The sequence below is a fragment of the Physella acuta genome, unplaced genomic scaffold (genome assembly GCF_028476545.2).
Source record: "Physella acuta isolate Inbredline_101_S28 unplaced genomic scaffold, ASM2847654v3 ptg000188l, whole genome shotgun sequence".
Classification (NCBI taxonomy): Eukaryota; Metazoa; Mollusca; class Gastropoda; family Physidae; genus Physella; species Physella acuta.
In genome coordinates, this window is record NW_026731707.1 from 94,918 (window position 1) to 107,176 (window position 12,259).

Genomic DNA, 12,259 nt, shown 5'->3' on the forward strand with positions numbered 1-12,259 from the left:
GAAAAAAGCGCAAAGAGAAAAAAGCGCAAACGGAAAAAAGCGCAAAAAGAAAAAAGCGCACACGGAAAAAAGCGCAAACGGAAAAAAGCGCAAACGGAAAAAAGCGCAAACAGAAAAAAGCGCACACAGAAAAAAGCGCAAACAGAAAAAAGCGCAAACGGAAAAAAGCGCAAACAGAAAAAAGCGCACACAGAAAAAAGCGCAAACGGAAAAAAGCGCAAACAGAAACAGAAAAATGCGCAACCAGAAAAAACACAACGAAAAATGTGCAAAAGAGAAATTTAGCACAAAGACCATATGGACTAGATGACACATTTATACATGACTGTTAGGGCTGCTGTGAGAGTGTCGTGTTTGATCACGTGATCTACTACCATTTAAAGCGTACCACTACCATCTGCATTCCCATCACCACGATACAGGCGATAATCACTTTATACAATGCCTATTATTTTCTTGGTCAATAATTATTCAACTACTATTCTCGTATAAACATAAAACTATCGGCGTTACACGAAGTATCTTTCACATTCTCCCTAGTCCGAACTACCTAGCTTGCATACTATAACAACCCGTTCCTATGGCAAAACTTCACTCTCTTTCATCCGCGTCATCAAACATGCATTCGTCATATCTCTCGTAACAACATTCATTCGCACCAAAATAACAATTTTGTATTTAATATTTTTTCACATCATGACGCACCTACCTACCTACCTACTACCCACCTACCCACCTACCCGCCTACATACTTACCAAACTACCCACCAAAAAAGTATTGGCGAAGTTCGTAAGTTTCGTAAACTGTACTAGACATCTTTTTTTTAATGAAAATTCATTGACATCATTGACATAATTATGTTACATATATGTTACATTTTGCGACAACCTTAATTAGTGCGTTGGGCTTGTATGAAAACTCACTTCGAACTAACTCAATTACATGTTATTTATTTTAACATTACACGGTAAGCGTCACCCAACTGTTGTGATGTGAGGTGAGGACAGGTTCGACAATAAACCAACACGAAAGTACGAAAGAGACATAGACAGCCTATTAGAGAATGGACCCCTTAACTTTCCTAACCCCACCATTTATTATACCCTACCTAACCTCTAAATTTCCTGCACTAAATGTCACTTCCCTCCCAATCGTTCCTATTCTACAGAATTGTGTATACTATTTATTTACATTCTTTAATCTCAATATAACTAAAATAGACTTTTGTTTGAAGGGTAATGAAAACATGTAAACAAAAGGGACGCTACTCTAAATCTATGCGAATACTTATATGCAGTGGCGTAGGCAGGGGGGTTTATGGGGGGTAATAACCCCCCCCCCCCATAGACCCCTCGGTATATATATATATATATATATATATATATATATATATATGCAAATCGAAAGTTTGAGGGGGGGGGGTACAATCGACAGTTTGAGGGGGGGGGGGGGAAGTCTGGAAGAAACACTGCATTTAGCCTATATAACAGAAGAGCTATGGTTGTTTATATCATTTTGCATTCGTCCGGTAAACATTTCAGTAAAATACCTTAAAAACCTTCCATAACCTTTTTACAAAGAAACAAAGAGAGATGAAGTTTTATAATAACATCAGGCTACATGCAGTGTTTCTTCCAGACTTTTTCCCCCCTCAAACTTTCGATTGTACTTTCGATTGAGTTAGTTCGAAGTGAGTTTTCATACAAGCCCAACGCACTAATTAAGGTTGTCGCAAAATGTAACATATATGTAACATAATTATGTCAATGATGTCAATGAATTTTCATTAAAAAAAAGATGTCTAGTACAGTTTACGAAACTTACGAACTTCGCCAATACTTTTTTGGTGGGTAGTTTGGTAAGTATGTAGGCGGGTAGGTGGGTAGGTGGGTAGTAGGTAGGTAGGTAGGTGCGTCATGATGTGAAAAAATATTAAATACAAAATTGTTATTTTGGTGCGAATGAATGTTGTTACGAGAGATATGACGAATGCATGTTTGATGACGCGGATGAAAGAGAGTGAAGTTTTGCCATAGGAACGGGTTGTTATAGTATGCAAGCTAGGTAGTTCGGACTAGGGAGAATGTGAAAGATACTTCGTGTAACGCCGATAGTTTTATGTTTATACGAGAATAGTAGTTGAATAATTATTGACCAAGAAAATAATAGGCATTGTATAAAGTGATTATCGCCTGTATCGTGGTGATGGGAATGCAGATGGTAGTGGTACGCTTTAAATGGTAGTAGATCACGTGATCAAACACGACACTCTCACAGCAGTCCTAACAGTCATGTATAAATGTGTCATCTAGTCCATATGGTCTTTGTGCTAAATTTCTCTTTTGCACATTTTTCGTTGTGTTTTTTCTGGTTGCGCATTTTTCTGTTTCTGTTTGCGCTTTTTTCCGTTTGCGCTTTTTTCTGTGTGCGCTTTTTTCTGTTTGCGCTTTTTTCCGTTTGCGCTTTTTTCTGTTTGCGCTTTTTTCTGTGTGCGCTTTTTTCTGTTTGCGCTTTTTTCCGTTTGCGCTTTTTTCCGTTTGCGCTTTTTTCCGTGTGCGCTTTTTTCTTTTTGCGCTTTTTTCCGTTTGCGCTTTTTTCTCTTTGCGCTTTTTTCCGTTTGCGCTTTTTTCTGTTTGCGCTTTTTTCTGTGTGCGCTTTTTTCTCTTTGCGCTTTTTTCTGTTTGCGCTTTTTTCTCTTTGCGCTTTTTTCCGTGTGCGCTTTTTTCTCTTTGCGCTTTTTTCCGTTTGCGCTTTTTTCTGTTTGCGCTTTTTTCCGTTTGCGCTTTTTTCTGTTTGCGCTTTTTTCTGTGTGCGCTTTTTTCTCTTTGCGCTTTTTTCTGTGTGCGCTTTTTTCTCTTTGCGCTTTTTTCCGTGTGCGCTTTTTTCCGTTGCGCTTTTTGATTTGCGCTTTTTTCCGTTGCGCTTTTTTCCGTTGCGGTTCTTTCCGGCCACCCAAGGAAATGGATGTTATCTAGCTGCAGGATGACAGAGTTTCCGTAGTGTAGTGGTTATCACATCCGCCTAACACGCGGAAGGTCCTGGGTTCAAGCCCCAGCGGAAACACTGAAAAACTTTTTTTTTCCACTATGTATATTTTGCTATTTTAAGTTTCATGGTATCTATTTTTAATCATAAAAATTTTATAATTCGCAATTTTAGCTTGAAAAATAAACTATCAGCAGGGTTGAACAAATGGAAAAAAAGTCATCGGTTTGGGATGGTCGCTGAATTAAGACTGGTATCTTATATTTCACATAATGGCACCCTGGAATCCCACCCCCTACCCCACCAACCCACACACCCACCAGTATTTATCAGACGTGAACATATTGATTGGGCGTAACTTAATTAATGGTCAGACAGTAGGCCTATTGTTCATACATGAACTTAATAATCAGACTTTGAACAGACATGAACTTATTGATCAGACTTTGAACATACATAAACTTATTGATCAGAATTTGAACAGAGATAAATTTATTGATCAAACGTGAACTTATTGATCATACATGAACTTATTGATCAGACTTTGAAGCTATTGATCAAACGTGAACTTATTGATCAGACTTTGAACAGACATGAACTTATTGATCAGACGAGAGCGTATCGATTTAAAAAACCCCAATAAAACCTTAAGGTCGAGCCTCGTCGATACAGTGACAGTAAAGATACGGTCGTTGATTGATTGGTTTTTGTTTTACCGTCAGCCGTAGTTCCTTCGCTTCGTTTTTTAAGCTATAGTTTTCCTAGCAAATTAACCACCTATAAATCAAGGTACTTATTTATTTAAAGTTAATTTCTTTTGCAGGTTCTCTAAATTAAAGAGCTATACACACATGATTACGTATTTTTCATTTTTCTTAGCTTTTTTAGTTGGCCTATACTATATATGTGTCCACAAATGTGATTTTTTTAAAGCCTACTTGCAGCTTTTGTTGTATACTAAAGTAATGTTCCCTTTTTCCAACCTGACGGTCCATGGGGCAAGTGAAGTAGAGTTAATCTGTTTCTGTGACCTCGGCATATGAAGGGATGGTGGTGTCAGCATTACGCCCAAACACCTTTGATTTTCTCTAACGTGAATTTGGTACCCATTAGTGCTGGGTGGACTCAGGGACGTCCTGCTAGCTTGGATTCGAACTCGATACTCGGGTTAGCAGTCTAGGCCTCCCAGTCGCGTATTAGTATTTTCAAGAGCTATAAATAAACGTATACTATATTGCTTTACTTCGTTGAGTTTTTTTTTAGTTATTCTCTAGTACTTTTAAGAGTTCAAAACATTCTCATGTTGATAGGTTGTATGTTCAATATTTTATGCCACGTGACCTACATACCATTTCTGTGACGTCACGTGAATATATATCGGCGACAACATACTTTTATTACCTGACGATTAAGAGTTTGATTAGAGATCAAGAGATCTCCCCTTGATTGTAATCTCGCCGGTAGAGTAGCGGCCCTTACACTCCTTTCCAAAATTTATGATCGTTAAATGTTAAAGAAATGATATTCTAAAACGAGCTATAGTGGGGTAGACGAAGGCTAGAGCGATTAGGGTGGGGGAGTCTGTTAAGATTGTAAAATAAAATGTATTAAGCTGTAACATACAACCATAACAGCCTATAACACAATGACGTAACACACGTGTAACAATAAAAATGGTTACACTAAAGACCAGGTGTGCCTAAAATTGAATTTTTTCTCTTTAGCTATTCATCACGCCATCTGTCAGCTATTGATACCGATCTTCAAGAAATTTTTAACACACAATCACCATAACTGGGCGGTATCGATACTAATATCGATGAGATATTAACATTCCCCGCCATACGTGTGTGGTATCGACGTAGGTATTTTATTACTATTGTGCGATTTCGATAATCAATACCGATATTTAAATTTACTTCATCTGTACCTTTTTAGTATCGATACCAAGAGAATTTAAATTATACTCCCCGGTACATGTGCGGTATCGATATCGATAGTCAATGAATTTGGACATTGTAATGCCTCGTGCATACTGATCAAAATAATGTTACGCATATCGAAAACATCAACATTCCTAATAATTCACACCTTATGTGGTATCGATACCGATAGTCAAGAAAATTTTAAATCCCCAGCACCTTGCGTGTCACGCGAATATCGATCCCAATTTTAATATCGCCATTTAGTAACTGCCGCCTTTTGTTTCACCTTACGGCGACCCCCTCCCCCCACCACCCCCACCCCCGGGGTTCACAGTACCTCCCATTGTCCACACCTGGGTACATCGATCCCTCTGGAACCGATTCTCGCCCGCACGCGAATCCAAGAGCTCGGAATAAAAGACGCAAGAGCGATTTGTCACATTGTTTCAAGGGGAGGTAATTTCATCCGTGTGCTTCCATTGTGGGTATTATACGATTTAGTTGCCTCCCCTGAGCGTAAAATATGATTGGTCCCCAGTTACTTCCCTTAATCGGATCTGAGTGGAGTTGATGGGTGACTCATCTGCACCTGTGAGAGGTCATTGTCTTTACGCAGTCTTTATCGAAGCTATTCGGAAACCAGCGTTTGATTTTTTTTCTGTCATTGTCTGTAGGCAGTCTTTATTCAGGCTATTCGGAAATCTGCGTTTTATTTCAATCATTGTATGTAAGCAGTCTTTTTTAGGCTATTCGGAAATCAGCGTTTTATTTCTATCATTGTTTGTAAGCAGTCTTTTTTAGGCTATTCGGAAACCAGCGTTTGATTTCTATCATTGTTTGTAAGCAGTCTTTTTTAGGCTATTCGGAAACCAGCGTTTGATCTCTTTATCCAAGACATTGGAATTGGAAAGACAGAATATGATTTCTTTCTGGCGTTCTCTGTGAGCAGTTTTTTTATCCAGGTAACTGGAGAAAGGGCGTTCTGATTATTTTATGGCACCATCAACTTACTCTGTTTAAGTTGCATACTGTACAGTATTATGTAGACTACCATACGGTACAGTATTATGTAGACTAACATACGGTACAGTATTATGTAGACTACCATACGGTACAGTATTATGTAGACTACCATACGGTACAGTATTATGTAGACTACCATACGGTACAGTATTATGTAGACTACCATACGTTACAGTATTATGTAGACTACCATATAGTACAGTATTATGTAGACTACCATATAGTACAGTATTATGTAGACTACCATGGTACAGTATTATGTAGACTACCACATGGTACAGTATTATGTAGACTACCACATGGTACAGTATTATGTAGACTACCACATGGTACAGTATTATGTAGACTACCATACGGTACAGTATTATGTAGACTACCACATGGTACAGTATTATGTAGACTACCATACGGTACATTATTATGTAGACTACCATACTGTACAGTATTATGTAGATTACCATATGTAGTGCCTACAGTATTATGTTGTCTACCAAATGGTACAGTATTATGTTGTCTACCAAATGGTACAGTATTATGCGGACTATGCACACAGCCCATATGAAATTGGTAACTTCTTGGTCTAAACAAGATTGTTACAGAGTTGCTTAAATAAATGCATTGGCTCATATTAGATTGGTACTTAAAGGTCAACATTTTATTTTTATTTTTTGTAACATGGGTGGCCCAGCTTATGAGTACTGGGCCTACACAAATCACAAATGGGTACTTGATGGTCAACACAAAATGGCCACTGTATGGCTAAATGGCCCACATTTAATTAGTGGCCCAAATAAAAAAAAATTGTAGTAAATGGTCGACATAAACATTACAAAACAGCTCATTTAAATATCTGTCCTACATATAATCTGTGATTAATCTCAAATTAGTGGCCAACTTAAATTGGTGGCCAAGAAATATCGGTTCTAACTGACCCACAATGAAGCGAGACTGTGATTTTGGTCAGTGGCGTAGCCAGGAATTGGTCAGGGGAGGGGTTCAAAAATGTTTCCTTACGTATATAATCTTATATATGTATATATATATATGACTATATATATATGACTATGTATATATATAGGGGTCGGGGTCCATGGAGGGGTTATAACCCCCCCCCCCTTGCCTACGCCACTGATTTTGGTTGTTCTTACTTGTTGTAAAACCGGTGGATTATTTAATTGTTTTCTGGTAGTTACCTTTTAACATAATTATTGTACTCATTTTCTTTCCCATATAAAAAGGGACGTAAACCACGCGAACCGAAATCCAGGGAAAGAACTCTCGCCACTGGAGATAATCGAGGTGCTTAAAAAAAAACGGGAAATCCCATTACCGTGTTTAAATTTTTAATTCTAGACAACACCACAATAACAACATTTGGAGGAGAGATTGTCACGTGACACGAGAAGCATTGTTTGTGATGAAGCCTGTAGGGAATTAGAAATAAAATAAAGGGGGGATCGTTTTAAAAAAAAAGAACAGCATAAATAAACAAGTTTTGTCCCTTGGTGTGATATTTTATGAAAGGCTGTGTCAGGTATTCTGTTATATTTGCTGTGCTGTCGAATAGGTCTAGCTTTACATGTTTGAATTCATGATATATATATATATATATATATATATATATATATACATATATATATATATATATATATATATATATATATATATATATATGTATGTCGTTACATCTTTTGTATTGGATAGTAACACAATCTTAGTTGGATAGACACAGACAATCTGAATGAAAGGAGAGGCAGGGAGGGGAGGGGAGAGAGGAGGGTGTTGAAGGGTGGAGTGGTTGAGGGAGGGAGGGTGTGAGGAGAGGGTGGGACACTTGATACGTGATACACACATATTCTCAAATTGCTCTTTGTCAATATACATTTAAAACGATGAACAAATGATGTTCACGTTTGCATCGACACTAAGCCTTCGTCAGAATATAGGGGGATAGAAAAAATATATGTAGATAATGTTACACGACAATAGGGGACGGGGAGTTGGGGGGGGGGGGGTTTAAAATATTTGCTTAAATAAATAACTGAACGTTGGTCCTTGTCGTATATCAGTGGATAACGTAATTTACTGTTTACCAGTATTCTAAAATTTAAAACGTATTTTTTAAAAGCTGTGTCTGCTCTCTTCCCCCCCCCACCATCACCTGCATTTTACCCAGAGTTTCTTCCAGGCATCTCTTCGGGGGGTGGGGGGTGGGGTGGGGAGCAAAGCCCCCCGGAAAAATTCTACCGCCCCCCCCCCCCCCCCCGAACGAAATGAAATTTACATAATTTAAATAGAAAATATATACTGTTAACAGTGTCCGCCCCCCCCCTTCCCCGAAGAAAGTCTACCGCCCCCACCCCCCGAAAATTTCAAGTGCCCCCCCCCCCACCGGAGAAAAAAGTCTGGAAAAAACACAGATTTTTACCCCTCCCATAGTCCGACTTCTTCTTTTTTAAATACAGACCCTTAAAACGGAAGTACGTCACGTTGAAGAAAGGAGTCAAATATTTCATCGTTGGCTTCCACTTCCGGTTAAAAAAAACCCACCTCCCACCTCCCCACTCCGGTCTCCTAGTATGGTAAACACCACGACAACACCACAAGCACAGCACGACTGCACCTCATGATTTGCGCGCCTTTGTGCCGCGCAATCTGACCCCCTTCCCTCCCCTTCCCCCCCCTCCCCCCGGGCTGACTTTCTCTGACCTGGCGCCTTTAATGACTGATCGATAAATCGATACAATATCAAATTTGCCTGGGTTAATTAAGGCCAGTGAAAACATCATTAGCATACGCCTGCATCAAATCGAAAGATGGCGGCAGTGGATAAAGCTATTTTTTACTTGAAGGTAAATTATTTTCACCCGGGGATAAAAATAGAAGTGCATCCAGATAATGGCGATTGAAAATATATAGTTTTTATATTTATGAAGAAGTAGTGTTTGAAATATGAGTGGGGGAGGGGAGGGGGGATGCGGAGGGGTTTGGGGGGGGGGGGTGAAGTTTACAGACTTTCTTAAATGTATTTTTTTCAGCAGACACCAAATATAATGTAACAATAACACAATATGTAATGCAACAATAACACCAATATAATGCAACAATAACGCAAATATAATGCAACAATAAATATACAATTGCTATGTTGCTTTTAAATATTGTTGCCACAAAATGTCAATGATATTAGAATTTTTTTTTTAAAATCGTGGTCGAGCGTTAGCACTTGTGTCAAAAACCTGAAGAGTGTGGGTTCGAGTACTGTTTAAAGTAGGATGTATAGCCACAAGAGCAGGGAAGAGCTCTGTTATGCCTAGATCTGGAAGGAAAAGTTTAGCGGACTAAACACCGTTGACGGTTGGTGAGTTTGATGGTTGATGGCGTGTGCAGTTGTGTAACGTATGGCATCTGTGTGTGTATGACGTTTCATTGTGTATTACCTATGTATGTATATGATGTTTCTTACATATAACGTCTGTATGCTAAGGCATTGTTTTTTTACGTATAACGTCTGTATGTGTATGTTGTTTCTATACGTATAACGTCTCTATCCTATAGTGTTTCTTTATGTATGAAGTCTGTTTGATATTACGTTTAAAGATTGTATGCGAATGGCGTCTCTTAACGTTTAAAGTCTGTATGGTTGTGACGTTTCTTTACGTATAAAGTCTGTTTGATATGTCGTTTCTATATGTTAAGAGTCTGTATGCGAATGACGTTTCTTTTCGTATAACGTCCGTATGAGCATGACGCTAGCACGTTTTACACGTCTGAATGATGAATGAAGCAATGAATGAAGCAATGAATGTAGGAATGAATGAAGGAATGAATGAAGGAATGAATGAATGAATGATTGCCCAGACGCTGACCAGACCAGAGAAGGTATTTTCAAGGAGCGCGCGAACAGCGAACAGGAATTTCGACTTGCGGTTGTAGTTCCGCTGGAAAACTGTGGTGGATGTTGTACTTGCGGTTGTAGTTCCGCTGGAAAACTGTGGTGGATGTTGTACTTGAGGTCTTGTCGTCAGTCTCTGAAGACTTTATTGACATGTCGTGGTCGGTTAGGGGTTAAAGGTTAAAGGTTAGCGCTAGAGCAAGTTTAAGGAACGGCGTGGAATGTGAGTTTTGCGCGCGACTTCTAAAACGAATGTCTTGAGTTCAGATCCCAGACTTGTACATGAGTCGACCCAGCTCTAATGGGTACCTGGTAAATAAAGGTGGCTGGTCGTTTATATGACGTTTATATGACATGTACAGATTATGATGTACATGTGCACATTATGACGTACATAATAATATACAGATTATAATGTACATGTACCAATGATGATGTACATTTACAAATTATGATGTACGAATTATGATTATTAACCAAACAGTAATATGTAAACATAAAGGTCATGTACATTATTTAGATTTGTATAAATTGTGCAATGCACACAATTTACCCTTATTTTGCGCCTTTGTATAACGCTGTATTGTGTACAAATTGAGTCCTTGTACACATCTGCCGTGTACGAATGTCGGCACCGGACAAATGTGGGCCAAGAGCGATAACCACCACGTCGAAATACACCTCAATCCTGCTCCATCTGACATCAAGTTCCCGTTATCTCGACATACAACTCAGGTCAACAGTCACGTGACTTCAAGTACACTTCACAACAATTGACCGCCCCTATCCCCGTTCATTAAAAGCCTGGTTAAATTTTTTTAAAGTTAAAAAGCAGTTGATAATGAAAACATGCAGTCTTTTGTAATATTCACAATAACATGCTCTTTACTTACTAATAGAAATAAATAAATATTTTAGTTCTTTAGCAAAAAAAGTATAAGCGTTGAACTTTAAAATATGTTACAATTACGTCTTTATATATATATATATATATATATATATATATATATATATATATATATATATATATATATATATATATATATATATATATATATATATATATATATATATATATATATATATATATATATATATATATATATATATAATGGGACGACCTGGTCTGACAATAGAGCGCACGACAGCTAACCCAATAGACTAAAGTTTAGCATAGTTCAAGCCACACTATCCCTTCATATGCCAGGTCCAAAATCTAACTTTGACACACATACTTACATATATACGTATATAGATATACTCTAAGGTTTTTAACCGACCCCCATACCCTTTAACACATTCAATGGCGGGGGTCTCCGATTTTTTTATGCTTAATGTTAATTTGTGCCGAAGTACACACACACACAGACATACAAACACACGCATATGTACAAGGTATATGTGTTCCAACTAATGGTCATTGGTATCGATGGGCAACGAGACATACAGCAAGCCACGGGATTCACCTATGAAAGTTTACCTCGAATGACCAATGATTTGGTCTATGGATGCCCCCCCCCCCCCCCACCAATACTACTCGATAGACGGAAGTGGGTCAGCGAGTTCATGCCCCTGGGGTCAGCCGGTGACCTCAAGATGTAATGAATGAGGTCCGGTCTACGACAGCTGAGAGCAGGTGTATCTCAATGTGGGATACATGGCTTGAGTTGTGGGAGAGGTGGGGGGGAGAGGGAAGGGAGGGAGGGGTGGAGAAGGAGAGGGGGAGGGAGAAAGGGAGAGGGAGAGAGAAAGATGGAAAGAAAATGGAAAGAGAAAAAAAGGTGTAGATGAGGGAGAGATAGAAAGATGGATATGAGGGGGAAGAGGAGGCAGAGAGGGAAGAGGGGAGGGTGGAGAAGGAGAGGGGAGAGAGAGGGAGAGAGAAAGAAGGAGAGAGAAAGAGGGTGTGAATAAGGGAGAGAAAGAGAAAGATGGAGATGAGGGAGAGAGGGTTAGAGAGGGAGGGAGAGAAAGACGGGAGAAAAGGAGAGAACAATGGAGGCAGAGAGACAAAGAGGGCCTGAATGAGGGAGCCAAAAACGGGTGAGAGGGGAGATGGTGAGAGAGAGAGGAAGAGAAAAGAGGGTAGGGGAGGGGTGAAGAGGCAGAGAGAGGTTAGAGAGAAAGAGAGGGAGGGAGAGAGACCCAGAGACCCCTTCGTGTTATAAAAACAGACAATACACAGAAGTATGATTATAAAAGCAGACAATACATAAGTATGATTATAAAAAACAGACAATGCACATATATGGTTATAAAAGACAGACAATATACAAGTATGATTATAAAAAACAGACAATGCACATATATGGTTATAAAAGACAGACAATATACAAGTATGATTATAAAAAACAGACAATACACAAGTATGATTATAAAAAACAGACAATGCACATATATGGTTATAAAAGACAGACAATATACAAGTAT

The 12,259-nt window shown here is 38.8% G+C and overlaps 1 non-coding gene across 1 annotated transcript; it reads left to right on the forward strand.

Moving 5' to 3' along the window:
- Positions 1–2,991: 2,991 nt before the first annotated feature.
- Trnav-aac (transfer RNA valine (anticodon AAC)) lies at positions 2,992–3,064 on the forward strand. Its single transcript has one exon. It is a non-coding gene; the product is annotated as a tRNA-Val (tRNA).
- Positions 3,065–12,259: the final 9,195 nt, after the last annotated feature.